General features: G+C 47.0%; 1 protein-coding gene across 2 annotated transcripts in view; it reads left to right on the forward strand.

Moving 5' to 3' along the window:
* LOC120034296 (retinoic acid receptor alpha-like) overlaps nt 1-15,489 on the forward strand; it is a 177,925-nt gene that overhangs the window by 22,177 nt on the left and 140,259 nt on the right. Inside the window, exon 2 of one of the 2 annotated variants that reach the window (XM_038980797.1) lies at nt 8,673-8,869. The exons of the other annotated variant lie outside the window; for it this stretch is intronic. The gene's annotated coding sequence lies outside the window, so the exon portion shown is untranslated. The remainder of the gene's footprint in view (nt 1-8,672; nt 8,870-15,489) is intronic. 2 annotated transcript variants of the gene reach the window in all.

Here is a 15,489-nt window from a genome sequence, read left to right on the forward strand (position 1 = left end):
ACCCTACTGCCATCCTCTCACACTTCCTTTTTGTCTAGTTTCTGGGGTGACTTGGGGTCAGAGTGGGTGTGCCTGGATCCTGGATCTTCCCAGTCCTACACCCTCCTCAGTCCTCGTCTGACTGATGAAATATTCAAAATAACAAATGGGGTAGAACGGGAGGGGTTATTTCAACGGTTGTTTTGCAGAAGTAAGAAGTCTGCAGTTCCTCTTTCGTCTGAGTCCGTCCCTCTCCCCGCGCTACCGGACTTTGGCGCAGGGAAATTAAAACAAACTCCCTACCCTCCTGTCGTCCCTCCTTCAAGTCTTCCCGCCAGTCTCAGACACAGCAACGCAGCCCGGCCTGTCGCCAAGTACACGGTAACCGGGTCTCCCTGCTATGCCGTTGGTCTTAAAGGGCCAGTGTTCCAGGAAGATTAGCTGACGTTGTGGCGTCAGCTAATGGGTCTCCTAATATACAGCCTTAATTCCCCGAGTCTCATAGCAAAGGGTCTGAATACTTATGTAAATAAGGTCAATCTAAAAAAAACTGTTTAGGCTTTGTCATTATGGGGTGCTGTGTGTAGATTGCTGAGGATTTGTATTGATTTTAATCCATTTTAGAATACGGCTGCAACGTAACACAATGTGGAAAAAGTCAAAGGCATCTGAATATTTTCTAAAGGCACTATATATATACTGTATTTATATATTCCCCCCCCATTTATCCCTAAGGACCTGCCTCACTCTACGTTACACCCCCTCCCATTTCCCAAGACCAACTCATTGGCTCACAAACCAAACCCCTCTGACTCTAAATGTCCTGCGAGATCGCTTCTAGCACAGCCTCCATGGTCCAACAATCCCAGTTGAGCTAGAATGAAGCGTTGTTTAACACCGTGTTGACGGAAGCCACGTTGTGACGGCAACTCGATTAGGTTGGTCCTTGGAGTCAGACAGTTGGGACAGCTGGGTGGATGGCTGCCCTGTCCTGGCTAGTACTGAAGGCTCCAGGTTGATTTGATTCGGCCGGTCTTAGAAAGATGTCTCGTCTTCTGCTGCGTTTTCGTCAGTTGTCATTTGCCAAAAAACGCATTGGCAGTCACGCTCCGTTTGCCAGTTGTATAATTGGAAAACACTCATTGCCAGTGGCGTTGAACAAAGGTGAGGTAATTGTCACTGTAGAAATAAGTGGAAACCCAATCCTCTCTTGTTGGCTTGCCCTTTAGGAGTAGTGCATGTGTGGTGCCAGGTTTTAGAATGATTTCAAACCAATCAGTGTCGAGCAACAGTAGTATGGAGAAGTTCCAGGAAATGTTTTACATGGACTAGCAAGTCAGAGCCGCAACAGAGTGGTAATATTAAGCAGATGTATGGGGAGGTAGTATCTAGTCCTTTTATAATATTGAAACCAGTGTTGCGCAATGATATCTGGCAGAGTAGTTGTATGGAGCGATAACACTGTGTCCTTGGCAATGGTATGGCACATCTATGGGTGGCAGCGGTACGTAGCACAAGCATCTAGAAAGGTAGACAGAGTATTAGTGAAAGACGAGCTCTTACTTAATAAAATAACCTGATCAAATATTTTCCAACAGGCTGTGGGCGCTGCCTTTGATCAGGCTGCAGGTTTGGAAGCTAACATGGAACCACCGCTCACCGCAACGCCACTTTATTACCACTGCTAAATGCATTGGCCTTTTCCTTTTTTTAATAGGCCTGGCTTCTCCTGGGCCTTAACCTGGCATCCCCTACTCATCTGTCACTTAATGATGGAGAGAGCAGGTACTCCACTGCCAGGAACCTGAAACTTGATGACTGTGTATGGGCTTGAAGTGATTCCAGGCCAACCACGCCTAGGCTTGCCTAGCCTGGCCTCTTCTCTCCTCCTCTCCTCTCCTCCGTTTGGTTGGCTCTGGTAAGAAGCCCCGTGGTGCTTGTTCTGATGTGTTCTGGTCGGGATGAGTTGGTTGGATAACTGGTCTGGCTGTGGTTTGCAATGCAGCCAAACTCCTAATTGAGTGCTGTGTGGAAAAGAACTGGACTGGTTCTGTAGTTTGCAACCCGAATGACCCATTTTTATATAATATGATCATTTAGCAGACTTTTATCCAATGCCAGTTTGCTCATAACTCATACATTTTCAGTATGTGGCCATTGCCAAAATACTACCATGAATGGTGTGTGGCCAGCACCGTGCTCCAATCAGCCATGGAAATTGGTGTATCCGTGATGAACTTCTAAAGTTTTGCCCTAGGCATAAAGCAACTCTTACCTAAAGAATCTACGGACACAATTTCCAATATTCCCAAGCTTAAACTTGTGGGATTTTTACAGAACATTTTGTGTCAATTTATCAGAAATCCCCCCCCCCCCCATAGATTTAACAGACCAAAACTCTGAAGACTATCTCTTCCTTCCTGTGACTATCATAACGTCGGTGGTGGGTAATCTCTTTCTGCTCTCCTATTAGCTGCAGTAATGTGCGCGGACAGTCAAATGAGCCAGAAGCTCCATTTGTTCCATTCAGTTAATGTGACTTTTTGTAATTATTCTGATAATGCCCTACATTTACTGCTATTACTCTCTCATCCATCAGCTACTCTCTATTGGAGAAGAGGATGTTACGGTCTGACGGGCCATGGTAGCCAGGCGTTTTCTTTTTTTTGGGGGGGGGTGTTAACCTTGTGGGTTGCGTCAGTGTGAGCGAGCACTTGCTGTTAGGTTTCATCATGCCTGATTCTGGCACCCTGTAGAGAGAGACTGAGAGGTAGTTCCTGCTTCCGCTAGGAAGGGTCCACCCTGAATCCACAAAACCCCGGAGCACACGCGCGTTCAGAATACCGGACCCATCTACCCTTCACCAGAGTCCGACATCATCACCTCCCCTCACCTTTAACACGTTAGACCTGATAGCAGGGTTACATGAGATGTCTACATTGGTTGTGGGAGATGGACATCTCCTCCCTGCCAGTAGTACATAACAATCTGGGAAGGGGAGGGAGGGAGTGAGGGAGGGGAAGCGGGTTCTTCTCTATGAAGTTCTCAGTATTCATATTCCTAGGTGCCGGAGGGGGCTTACATTTTTCATTGCGGTTGATTCAATCGCTGCCCCACTTTCAGGAGTTTAGACAATACAGTTTGAGCTAAAATGAGGAGATTAGTCATGCCTTCAGTTTGATGCTCTGGTCTGTCTCTCTCTGGGTTCCCACATAATAATGACCTTAAGCCAGATGGCAGCCGAATTGAACCGATGCTCAAGTTGCTTTAGACGGAACCAAAGAAGAAGAAGTTAATACAAGAACCACTGTAACTGTTATTACATGTTGTTTACAATGTTTAAGGGTGTTGTAGGTTATTGTCTACGCCTGCATTTTCAATGTATCCTTTATTTAACTTTAATAATGACATTTTTTTACACCTTTATGTAACTAGGCAAGTCAGTTAAGAACACGCTCTTATTTTCAATGACGGCCTAGGAACGGTGGGTTAACTGCCTTGTTCAGAGGCAGAACGACAGATTTTTACCTCGTCAGCTCAGGGATTCGATCTAGCAACCTTTCGGTTACTGGCCCAATGCTCGAACCACTAGGCTACCTGCCGCCCCATATCTCGTCAGATACTTACAAGGATTGTTGACACAAAATACAAAAGCACACATCTCGCGGGAATAGCAACTTCCAACACACATATTTCGACACAAAATAGCACTTGGCACACCTATTCAAATACCAATAGACACACCAAATGTAAATGACTGTCCGTGTAAGCAGCGACACCTGCCCTAACTCAGGAGTTAGCCGGTCTCCAGGGGCTGTTTGACAGTAGGGGATCGATGAGTCACGTGCATAGTGGATCAATGGGACACCATTAAAGAGATGTACATGGCTGGATTTAGCACGACTAACGGGGATGGGAGCTTACTCAGCTGTGTGTGTGTGTGTGTGTGTGTGTGTGTGTGTGTGTGTGTGTGTGTGTGTGTGTGTGTGTGTGTGTGTGTGTGTGTGTGTGTGTGTGTGTGTGTGTGTGTGTGTGTGTGTGTGTGTTTCTGTGAGCTACTTACTGCCTACCCACTTTGACTTTCCGTACACAAATGTTTCATATTTTCACAGATATGCTTGTAGGAGGAAATATAAATGCATTTGGTTGTATTTTCATGTTTGAGTTGAAGAATTTTTGAGAGGAGCCCTGTATCATTTGTAGAGAGGTAGCATGCATTGCATGTATACATAGCAGCATGGTAGTATATTAGCTATAAGGGCTAGCTAGTGTACCAAGTATCTGCTGACAAATGGTGCCATTGCATTTGGGTCAAACAGGTGCTGAGGGGAGGGGGGTGCTGTGTATTTGCTGAGTGGTACCGTGTTCGATCACCTTCACACACACACGACAGGTGGAGACACCGAGAGGAGAGTAGTAGTCAGACGAGCAAAGCAGACCACGCTTGACTCCACTCAAAATGCTTTGCCTCACAACTTGACACTTTGAAATGTCAACCGCCGTAACCATTTCAGTTGATTGACTCGTGCAAGATATCTGTAAATGTTTTTCTCCTGGCTGACATGTTCTCCGGTCAACTTCTTTAAAGTGAGCGCGCACACACACACACACACACAAACACACACACACACACACACACACACCTCCTCCCTCCCCCCCACACACACCTCCCTCTTTCCAACTGTCTCCCCTGCTTTTGTCTGTTCTCTTTCTCCGCCTGGGTCTGTTGATTAATGAACGGCCCAGACAAAGGCTCCAGTCAGTGCCAGATAAATACAAACACATGTTCCTCAACTACCACCCAGCTCAGCAGAGCGGAGCAGAGGGGGGAAAGGAAAGGACCGATAGGGACAATGGAAGGTAGCGGGGATGGGATTCCCCCATTCCATTGCTTAGTAAAGCACCACCCACATTGATGTGCTGTAGGTGATGGAGTGTGTATGGATTACACACAAGCACAAGCTTGTGCACAGACACACACACACACATACATTTGAAGCCGACACACACACATTTGAAACCGGCACGCGCACACACTCGCACAGAGACACACACACTTCAAGCCGCATGTGTCTTGTGACCCACCACCACAGAAACAAGAGGCCTGTTTCCAGTCACAACTCTCCAGTCGTAACCCATGACCCGGCAGGATTTGGCTCCGGCCCACCGTTTGATAAAAAACAAGTCTGAACAATGGAAAGCAGAGTTAAAAAAAAATCATTATAATTTGAAGGATTAGACTGATTTAGCAAGGTGTTATAATGCCTGGAGAGGCCTTGCTTTATACTGGCAGATCATGGGTTCTGTCAATCATAGACCTTTCAACTATATGACCACTTATTCATGGACAGGCTACTTGCAGTGTTCATTTCCTCAGGCATACTGCAGATGCCTTTTTGAATGGCATGTGTACTTACATGAAGAAGGAAAATGATTGTTATACCCATTGCTTACTTCAGTCAGATATTATACTTCATTTCTGGGCATCAAGTGGGATTCTTTCCAGATTTCACCTGACATTTTCTCACTCTTTAACATCTAGGATTGGTCTAAGTGTTGAATCTACAGCAGAGAAGATTCCATGACACTGACACTACTCAAATACGTAAGGGAAACCAGATGTCAACTCGCCATGTTGCACCCACATGTTCCCAAAACGCCACGGTGTTCCCCGTACCCCAAGTATAGGAGGAGCTCCAGGATGCTCTGGACAAGCCTATAGTGGAGCCTGGAGGAGGAGGCGATGGTGGGAACACTCTGAAGGACAGGACGGTGGATGGCATGGTGTCTGTACTTTCTCAGCAGTGGTATGAGAAGCAGCCTTGGAGGAAGGCCTAGTCTCCCACATCAGGCTGTAGGCGAGGAGACGGAGTGGTCGCGGACGTGCTCGCGGACACACACGCGCATTCTGGTGCAGATGTACGCACCAACTTATACTAATTTGAAAAAACACACGCCAGCTAAAAGGCAAGAATATTGGGCATCGTACACAAATGCGCACACATACAGTTGAAGTCGGAAGTTTGCATACACCTTAGCCAAATACATTTAAACTCAGTTTTTCACAATTCCTGACATTTAATCCGAGTAAAAATTCCCTGTCTTAGGTCAGTTAGGATCACCACTTTATTTTAAGAATGTGAAATGTCAGAATAATAGTAGAGAGAATGATTTATTTCAGCTTTTATTTCTTTCATCACATTCCCACTGGGTCAGAAGTTTACATACACTCAAATAGTATTTCGTAGCATTGCGTTCAAATTTTTTAACTTGGGTCAAACATTTCGGGTAGCCTTCCACAAGCTTCCCATAATAAGGTGGGTGAATTTTGGCCCATTCCTCCTGACAGAGCTGGTGTAACTGAGTCAGGTTGTAGGCCTCCTTGCTCAGACATGCTTTTTCAGTTCTGCGCACAAATTTTCTATAGGTTTGAGGTCAGTGCTTTGTGATGGCCACTCCAATACCTTGACTTTGTTGTCCTTAAGGGATTTCGCCACAACTTTGGAAGTATGCTTGGGGTCATGTCCATTTGGAAGACCCATTTGCGACCAAGCTTTAACTTCCTGACTGATGTCTTGAGATGTTGCTTCAATATATCCACATCATTTTCCACCAGTCCCTCCTGCAGCAAAGCACCCCCACAACATGATGCTGCCACCCCTGTGCTTCACGTTTGGGATGGTGTTCTTCGACTTGCAAGCCTCACCCTTTTTCCTCCAAACATAACGATGGTCATTATGGCCAAACAGTTCTATTTTTGTGTCATCAGACCAGAGGACATCTCTCCAAAAAGTACAATCTTTGTCCCCATGTGCAGTTGCAAACCGTAGTCTGGCTTTTTTATGGAGGAGTGGCTTCTTCCTTGCTGAGCGGCCTTTCAGGTTATGTCGATATAGGACTCGTTTTACTGTGGATACAGATACTTTTGTACCCGTTTCCTCCAGCATCTTCACAAGCTCCTTTGCTGCTGTTCTGGGATTGATTATCACTTTTCGCACCAAAGTACGTTCATCTCTAGGAGACAGAACGCGTCTTGACACTTCGACTATGAGGAGAGCTGGTGGGATGGAGAGGAATAAAGACCTGTGGAGAAGGAGGGAGTGAGGAAATGTTGAGATGGAGGGAGCAGGTGTGTGTATTTGTGTGTGTGATTTTTATCACTCTATTCCCATCAATCGTGCTGTTCCCAAGGACGACGTGTCCTGAGTGCCTGGTTCTCCCTCTAGGGGCCCGCCGTACCCATTCTACATCGCTCATCATCTTTCTATCGATACGTACTCCTCTGAGCTCCTCCTCATCCTCAAATCCGTGATGTCCCGTTTAGTTACCAACTCCCTCCCTCTCCTTCACTCACTCCGTCCTCTATTCCCTCCCCCAAGGCATCGCTCTATCCCTCCCCTGCCACCCGTTCTCGAGGGTTGCCCTGATCTTTTTAGGTCTGGTGTCGGGAGCTATCACTGTCACTGCGGGTGCACTCTTTCCGCTATGTCTGTCCGTCTGTCTTTCTCGCTGCCTGTCTGTTTGTCTGTCTCTATGGTGATGTACTAGTTATACTGAGTACAGCCGCCTGCTTCACCCTCGTCCTGCTTTCCCTAGATGCCATGCAGAGCGTGACAGCCTTTTTGTCAGTGCTTGTCTCATGTTGACAATGTGTGCACGCACAAACACACACATCGCACGCAGACAGACAGTCACACACAACTATAGACGTTAGACCGGTGGTCACCAACCTTTTCTGCATCAAGATCACTATCTGCGTCAGCATGCAAGCCGAGCTCTTAACCAATTAAGAACAGTACTTTAGCAATGAGTTTGTGCAGCAAGCTATAAGCCCAATACATTATTACTGCATATTGGCTTTGCTTGAATTGCCCTGCCTATGCACTGTTGTTTGGACTCCGATAGCAAAATTATCCCCCGACCACTCAAATTAAGTTGGGAGATTTCTCACTTAACCAAAAAATATAAATTTGTCTTCACCCCGCTTCCCCCCGCTTCCCCCCTTTAATTTGGGACTATACTCTGGACCTCTCCATAATCCCCTCCTTCACCCCCTCTCCTCCATTCTACTGTGGGACCCCCATGGAGTCCAGACCGATAAGACAGGAATGTTCCTGGGGTGAGCTCTTCCATCTTGTGTCACGGGGGGGTTGGAGGTCTTTGAGAGCTGTTTGGATAGGCTGGGGTTACAGAGGGAGTAGGCTAGGCGGAACGGCCCACTGTCAGCCCCCCCCCCCCCCCCCCCCCCCCCCCGGGCCTGGTTACCCCTGACCCCTGGGGGTCAATGCTCATTAGGGCCTTATGCATGAATGTCAGTGAGCGGCCCGACCGGCTGGATGGCCCTCCTGCTGCAACCATTAGTCTTCCCTAGGCCAGGCAGGGTCAACTGACCACAGGGACAACCCTCTACCCCCCCCCCCCCCCCCCCCCCACTACCCTCCTACACCCCCCACAACAACACACTGCCTCCACAATGGGGTTCAAGCCCTCCCTCCTAGTACAGGCATCAGAAAGTTTCCAAGTGTATTTCTTTGTGGCATCTCTGTGTGTCTTTCTTTTCACTGTCTCCCTTCATTGAATTTTGTCTTTATACTTGGATGATATCATTAACCGCCCCCTCTCCCTCGTCTCTCTCTCTCTCTCTCTCTCTCTCTCTCTCTCTCTCTCTCTCTCTCTCTCTCTCTCTCTCTCAGCAGACGATGCCTCGGAGTGAGTGATGCACTCCCGACATCCCTCATAACCGAGGTTGGCATTTGGAGCTTTAAATGTTACCCTCTGCTTTCTTCTCATGCATCACCGTTATGAGCCCATAATACCAGCCGCTCCCCCGTCCCACATCATATTCCCAGCCCAATGTTACCGCACCGCTCAGGCTTCAAATGCCAACCAGGTCAGTCACGTACTGTGTAACCCTCCTTCCTCTCCATAAAAAGAATGCCTGCAGTGCCTCAAAGCTGCATGGAGATGTGGTGAACTGATATAAGGGGCTTGCATAATGGATGTGTGTGTAAACAAACATGTTTTTCCAGGTATCTTTACATTAGAGAGGATGAGTAAGCATGTTCGGGGGAAATTCACATTGATTCTTCGAAACGCCATTACTTAGTAGCGCTCTTATGGGGAAACATTATTTCAAAAGGCTTTGAAAGCGATGACTGCTATGTTGCTGTCTCTGTCAGCGAATGGTGTTTCTGTTGTCATCGTACCTCTTGGCCGTTAGTGGAACGTCGCCTACAACATTTCCCCGTGTTGCCCTTCCTCGCCTCAGTGAGGGTCACATGGGGGAGGGATGGTGGCCTGATGGTGAATCTGACGGGCCTTAGGTGATCTGCTGACACAAGCCTCTCCTGCGTGATCTGATATTCCGCTGAGTAGAGAGAGGGACTCCATGGGTAGCCCACAGGACTGCTGGGAGTAGCCCTGTAGATAGCCAATGAGAGGCCTGCTCAGAGTGGCACCACCATGGGTCTGGGTGACCTCTCGCCTGGTCTCGGTTGCGTGGTGCACAGTCAGCAGGCGACACAGTGGGTTTCAGCGCTAACTGGCTGGCCATTTTGGGGCCATGACTTTATGACATTATAGAGGAGGGATGTTCGACCAGAGAACAGCGTGTCCACACACAGTGTTCAGAGGGGGCGCCATGTTCCACGGTTGCCTTTTACAATTTCTCATTGTTTTCATTGACGTACAGTTGAAGTCGGAAGTTTACATAACTTCCGACTTCAACTGTAAGTGAACGTACTATGGTGCGAAAAGTGCAAATCAATCCCAGAACAACAGCAAAGGACCTTGTGAAGATGCTGGAGGAAACAGGTACAAAAGTATCTATACCCACAGTGAAACGAGTCCTATATTGACATAACCTGAAAGAACGCTCAGCAAGGAAGAAGCCACTGCTCCAAAACCGCCATAAAAAAAATCCAGACTACGGTTTGCAACTGCACATTGGGACAAAGATTGTACTTTTTGGAGAAATGTCGTCTGGTCTGATGAAACAAAAATAGAACTGTTTGGCATGATGACCATCGTTATGTTTGGAGGAAAAAAGGGGGAGGCTTGCAAGCTGAAGAACACCATCCCAACCATGAAGCACGGGGTTGGCAGCATCATGTTGTGGGGGTGCTTTGCTGCAGGAGGGACTGGTGCACTTCACAAAATAGATAATAGATTCCGACTTCAACTGTACATTTAAGGGCTAACTTAGGGATGTTTCACAGCCTCGGAGGCATGTGCTGTACTGTGGTTTAACAGGAGAGGTCCTAGCCTTCACCCCTCGGCGACCATGTGGAGACTTAACCTCCTGATAGGAAAACAATTAACTAATTCAAGCTAACGAGCTAATCGAATGTTTCTCTTGCCCCGAGGGGGGACATCATTTGGGATTCTGAGGCGTCTCGGTGGGGACTGTGTGGTGAGGGGTGTCTTGTCTTCAATTTTTCTTCACCTTCATCAATCTGCTTTAGGGAGAGTTAGAAGTCAATGAATCGATGGCCAGTGGAACGGAGGTACAGCACACTCAATATCTGACTCAACGAGATCATCACTTACTACATGAAGTAGTGAGGGGAGGAGAGAGAGAACAGAGAGGGAAAATATACATGAAGATATTGGAGAGGCCTTGGAAAAGGGGCACCACGAAAGGAGAAGAAGATTAAAACAGAGGGATGGTAAGAGGAGTGGGCCTATCGGGGGGGAGACAGGATTCTGACAGATAGTGAGGAGAAAACAGTAGAAAGATGTATGGCAGGATAGAGCGGGAAGGGGGTGTTAGTTTGCCCATTCAGCAAATCAGGCTAGCGGTATCACACCGCTGAGGTTAAGGGTCTATGTAGAGAACACCAGTGGGCTGATAACCCTGAACTGTGGTCTATTTGTGTCTGTGTTTGCGTAGTTGTGTGTGTTTTGTAGAAACACCATCAGACGGATAACCCTTCATTTTTTTTTCCTCTTTCATGGGAAGTAGACAAATACAGAAATCTCCAAGTGTTTCAGTTCATATAAATGTGTTGCGTTGTTCAGGTTTTATGGTTGGCAACCAAAGGTAGCCTTGCCAACTTGGCCTCTAGCTTTCAAGACTGGTGACGAATAGTTTATAGTGTGACATTTCTATTCTAAGATGTTGATTTGAGATGTTCACATGTATTTGTCACCCAGGAAGCTCCATTTATACACTATATATACAAAAGTATGTGGACACCCCTTCAAATGAGTGGATTCGGCTATTTCAGCCACACCTGTTGCTGACAGGTGTATAACATGAAGCACACAGCCGTGCAACCCCCATAGACAAACATTGGCAGTAGAATGGCCTTACTGAAGAGCTCAGTGACTTTCAACGTGACACCGTCATAGGATGCCACCTTTCCAACAAGTTAGTTCGTCAAATTTCTGCCCTGCTAGAGCTGCCAAGGTCAACTGTAAGTGATGTTATTGTGAAGTGGAAACGTCTAGGAGCAACAACGGCTCAGCCGCGAAGTGGTAGGCTACACAAGCTCACCGAACGGGACCACCGTGTGCTGAAGTGCGTAGCATGTAAAAGTCCTCTGTCCTCGGTTGCAACACTCACTACCGAGTTCCAAACTGCCTCTGGAAGCAACATCAGCACAAGAACTGTTCATCTGGAGCTTCGTGAAATGGGTTTCCATGGCCGAGCAGCCGCACACAAGCCTAAGATCACCATGCGCAATGCCAAGCGTCGGTTGGAGTGGTGTAAAGCTCGCCGCCATTCGACTCTGGAGCAATGGAAACCTGTTCTCTGGAGTGATGAATCACGCTTCATCATCTGGCATTCTGACGGGCGAATCTGGGTTTGGCGGATGCCAGGAGAACGCTACCTGCCCGACTGCACAGTGCCAACTCTAAAGTTTGGTGGAGGAGGAATAATGGTCTGGGGCTGTTTTTCATGGTTTGGGCTAGGCTCCTTAGTTTCAGTGAAGGGGAATCTTAACGCTATAGCATACAATGACATTCTAAGCGATTCTGTGCTTACAATTTTGTGGCAACAGTGTGGGGAAGGCCCTTTCGTGTTTCAGCATAACAATGCCCCCGTGCACAAAGCGAGGTCCATAGAGAAAATGTTTGACGAGATTAGTGTGGAAGAACTTGACTGGCCTGCACGGAGCCCTGTCCTCAACTCCATCAAACACCTTTGGGACGAATTGGAATGCCGACTGTGAGCCTGGCCTAATCGCGCAATATCAGTCCCCGACCTCACTAATGCACTTGTGGCAAGTCCCAGCAGCAATGTTCCAACATTTAGTGGAAAGCCTTCCCTGAAGAGTGGAGGCTGTTATAGCAGCAAATGGGGGACCGACTCTATATTAATGCCCATGATTTTGAAATGAGATGTTCGACGAGCAGGTGTCCACATACTTTTGTATAAAGAATGTCTTCTCCCAAAGGCGGAGACCTTTCAGATGTCCACTGGCCCTTGCACACTCGAGAAATAGATGCTCTGTTAGACAACAGGCTGCTTTTTCACTTTTTAACAGACTACAATCGGGGGCCTTGTCTCGTGTCACACACCTCCCTCCTCCTCTCCCTTTGATGTGTCATCATGCGCTCCACTGTGTGGCTGACTTCAAAGCCTCCATCGTTTTCAAAGCAGCCAAAGCGAGAACCACTTAGATACCAATCAGACACTTTAATCAAGCCCAATTTGACTGAATTTCCCCCGACCCAAAAATAATTTCACGACACAGGTCATGTCTTTCATGTCTGTTGTTTAGCGAAATGAGCTGTTATGCTAAATTTAGCCTTGAGCAGCGATAGACAAGTAGTGTTTCTGAAACTTGGAGGTGAGGTATGGCTATAGAAAGACAGTTTATCGCTCTTGTGATTTCCAAATGATTTTCCAAATGTCTGAGTGGGCTATTGTTATGCTTTGTAAATATGTAACTTTTCAAGATATTAGCAAGGCTACGGAAAGGCTAAACTCTCAGTAAATGAATTTGGCGCGGTTGCGAGCACGTTTATTTGCTTACCTGGACTACGACAAAACATTTGGCATCACTATGTCTGCAGGCTTGACCGTTGTATGTTGTGGTGGAGGCTAACGGGGCTAAATGGCTGGTCTGGCCAACAATGTGTTTCTTTAAAGAGACTAACTCACTTTCTTGCCAATTGTCTGGCTGAGGAGAAATGAAAAGATAAGAGGGGCTGAAACCAGACCGAGAGGCTATCCCTCCGTTTGTTGTCCCAGGCCACTCCACAACATGACTATCCCCAAAATAGAAAGAGGAGCCCTCGGATGTCTGCAATGGTATTTGGGTTTAATCTCTGTGTGTTTGTGTTATTGACTGTACGTTTGTTCATCCCGTGTGTAACTCTGTGTTGTCACACTGCTTTGCTTTATCTTGGCCAGGTCGCAGTTGTAAATGAGAACATGTTCTCAACTGGCCTACCTGGTTAAATAAAGGTGAAATATAAATAAATCATTTTTAAAAAATGTGACTTTTTAGCCACGTAGCTCTAGGGCGACGGGTAGCCTAACGGTTAAGGGTGTTGTGCCAGTAACAGAAAGGTCGCTGGTTTGAATCCCCGAGCCAACTAGGTAACTTCTTTTGATGTGCCCTTGAGCAAGGCACTTAACCCTAATTGCTCCTGTAAGTCGCTCTGGATAAGAGCATCTGCTAAATGACACAAATGTTAATGTAAGCGTGTGGGCCGGCAGTACTGTTTGTTAGCTATGGCCCGGCGGGCTGGACATTGACCTCGACCAGCGGCATCATTAGTCGTGGACGGGCCGTCGGTGGCTGTCATTGCCCACGTGACAGAGTGACTCGCGGTAATTGCCCATGACCTCCGCGTGCTTGTTTGGGGGATTGGAAAGGGGGATGGATGGAGGGGGGAGGAGTAGGGATGTGCTTTTTTTGGTGGATTGGACAGGGGGGGAAATGGATGGATGAAGGGAGAGGGGGAGCAGGGTCACTATGGAGGTAGGGCGGTGGTGAAGATAGTGGTGGGTTTTTGCATGGACATTACCATTGAGGGCGTCCACCATTTTGAAGTAGTCAACTGTGTGTGACTTCCTATGGGTTAAGGAAGGATCACATGATTCCATCCGGGTCATCAGGAGGGATCAGCCAATGAATTCTGCTCGCGAGCAAACATTTCATAACTCCAGGCGGCAGTTAAATCGCCAACCTTGGCTTTATACCTGTTCAAACAACACACTCCAGGTGGCAGTATGGACCCTTTCAGTATGTTTACCAACTCATACAAGTAGTAGATGAAGAAAATGTACTTCAAAATGGAGATGGCCTCAATGGTGCTGCCCATGCTCTCACAGACGCCATAAATGGGGCAGATACAAAGATGAGTAGTCTATCTAAGTCTATGGTGCACAAACATAATACAACTTAAACATACGTTTTACATTCATATACTGTCATTTCCTGAAAGGGCCAAACACACACACACACACACACACACACACACACACACACACACACACACACACACACACACACACAATGTTTCGGTGACGTTTGTAACACCAAAAATACACATCTATATTTCCCTTTCTGTCCCACAATCACATTTTCTCCGTTCCAATTGCACTCTTTCGCACGACTGCACTATGAACACACCCAGGTGACCGAAAGAAGTTGCCGTTGACGTGTCTGAGAGGGTAGCTAGTCGTCCGTGAGTGTAGTTGAGTTGTCTGAGCGAAGAGTGGGGGGGTTCAATATCTCAGCCTGACGGAGTAGTTTGTGTGCTAGTGTCTGGGGTCCACCCGAAATCTTTCATAGCATTTATTTGATAGCGATAACAACCCTATGGCATTACTACAGCCCAGGGAGCAGGGGAGAACACCACACACAGTGTGGAGTCAATTACGGTCAAGGAACAAAAACGCACACACCTATATGATATTCATACTGTAGGCCTACACACACAGTAACACAACGGTTATGATGAAAGGGCATGCAGCTAGCAAGTGTATTGGAGGACAGCATCATTTGCACTCGGACACACACACTATCTCCCTCCCATTCGTCTCACACTCCTCTCAGATGCAATGGACATTTAGTGTGAGATGAGAGGGAAGGAGATTCAAGGAGATTCTCTCCCCTACTCCCTTCTTTCTGTCTTTTTAACATTTCTCTGCCACCCTCGTATCTGCCTCATATAGTGCACTGAACTAAAGTATAAACACAACATGTAAAGTGTTGGTTTCATGAGCTGAAATAAAAGATCCCAGAAGTATTCCTTACACACAAAAAAGCTTATTTATCTCAAATTTTGCGCACATATTTATTTACATCCCTTTTAGTGAGCATTTCTCCTTTGCCAAGATAATCCATCCACCTGACGTGTGGCATATCAAGAAACCGATTTAAACAGAACGATCATTACACAGGTGCACCTTGTGCTGGGGACAATAACAGGCCACTCTAAAGTGTGCAGTTGTCACACAACCCTGCAGAAGTCTCACGTTTTGAGGGCGCATGCAATTGGCGTGCTGACTGCAGGAATGTCCACCAGAGCTAAAAATGGAATGTTAAT

The sequence above is a fragment of the Salvelinus namaycush genome, chromosome 41 (assembly GCF_016432855.1).
Source record: "Salvelinus namaycush isolate Seneca chromosome 41, SaNama_1.0, whole genome shotgun sequence".
In the NCBI taxonomy this organism is placed as follows: domain Eukaryota; kingdom Metazoa; phylum Chordata; class Actinopteri; order Salmoniformes; family Salmonidae; genus Salvelinus; species Salvelinus namaycush.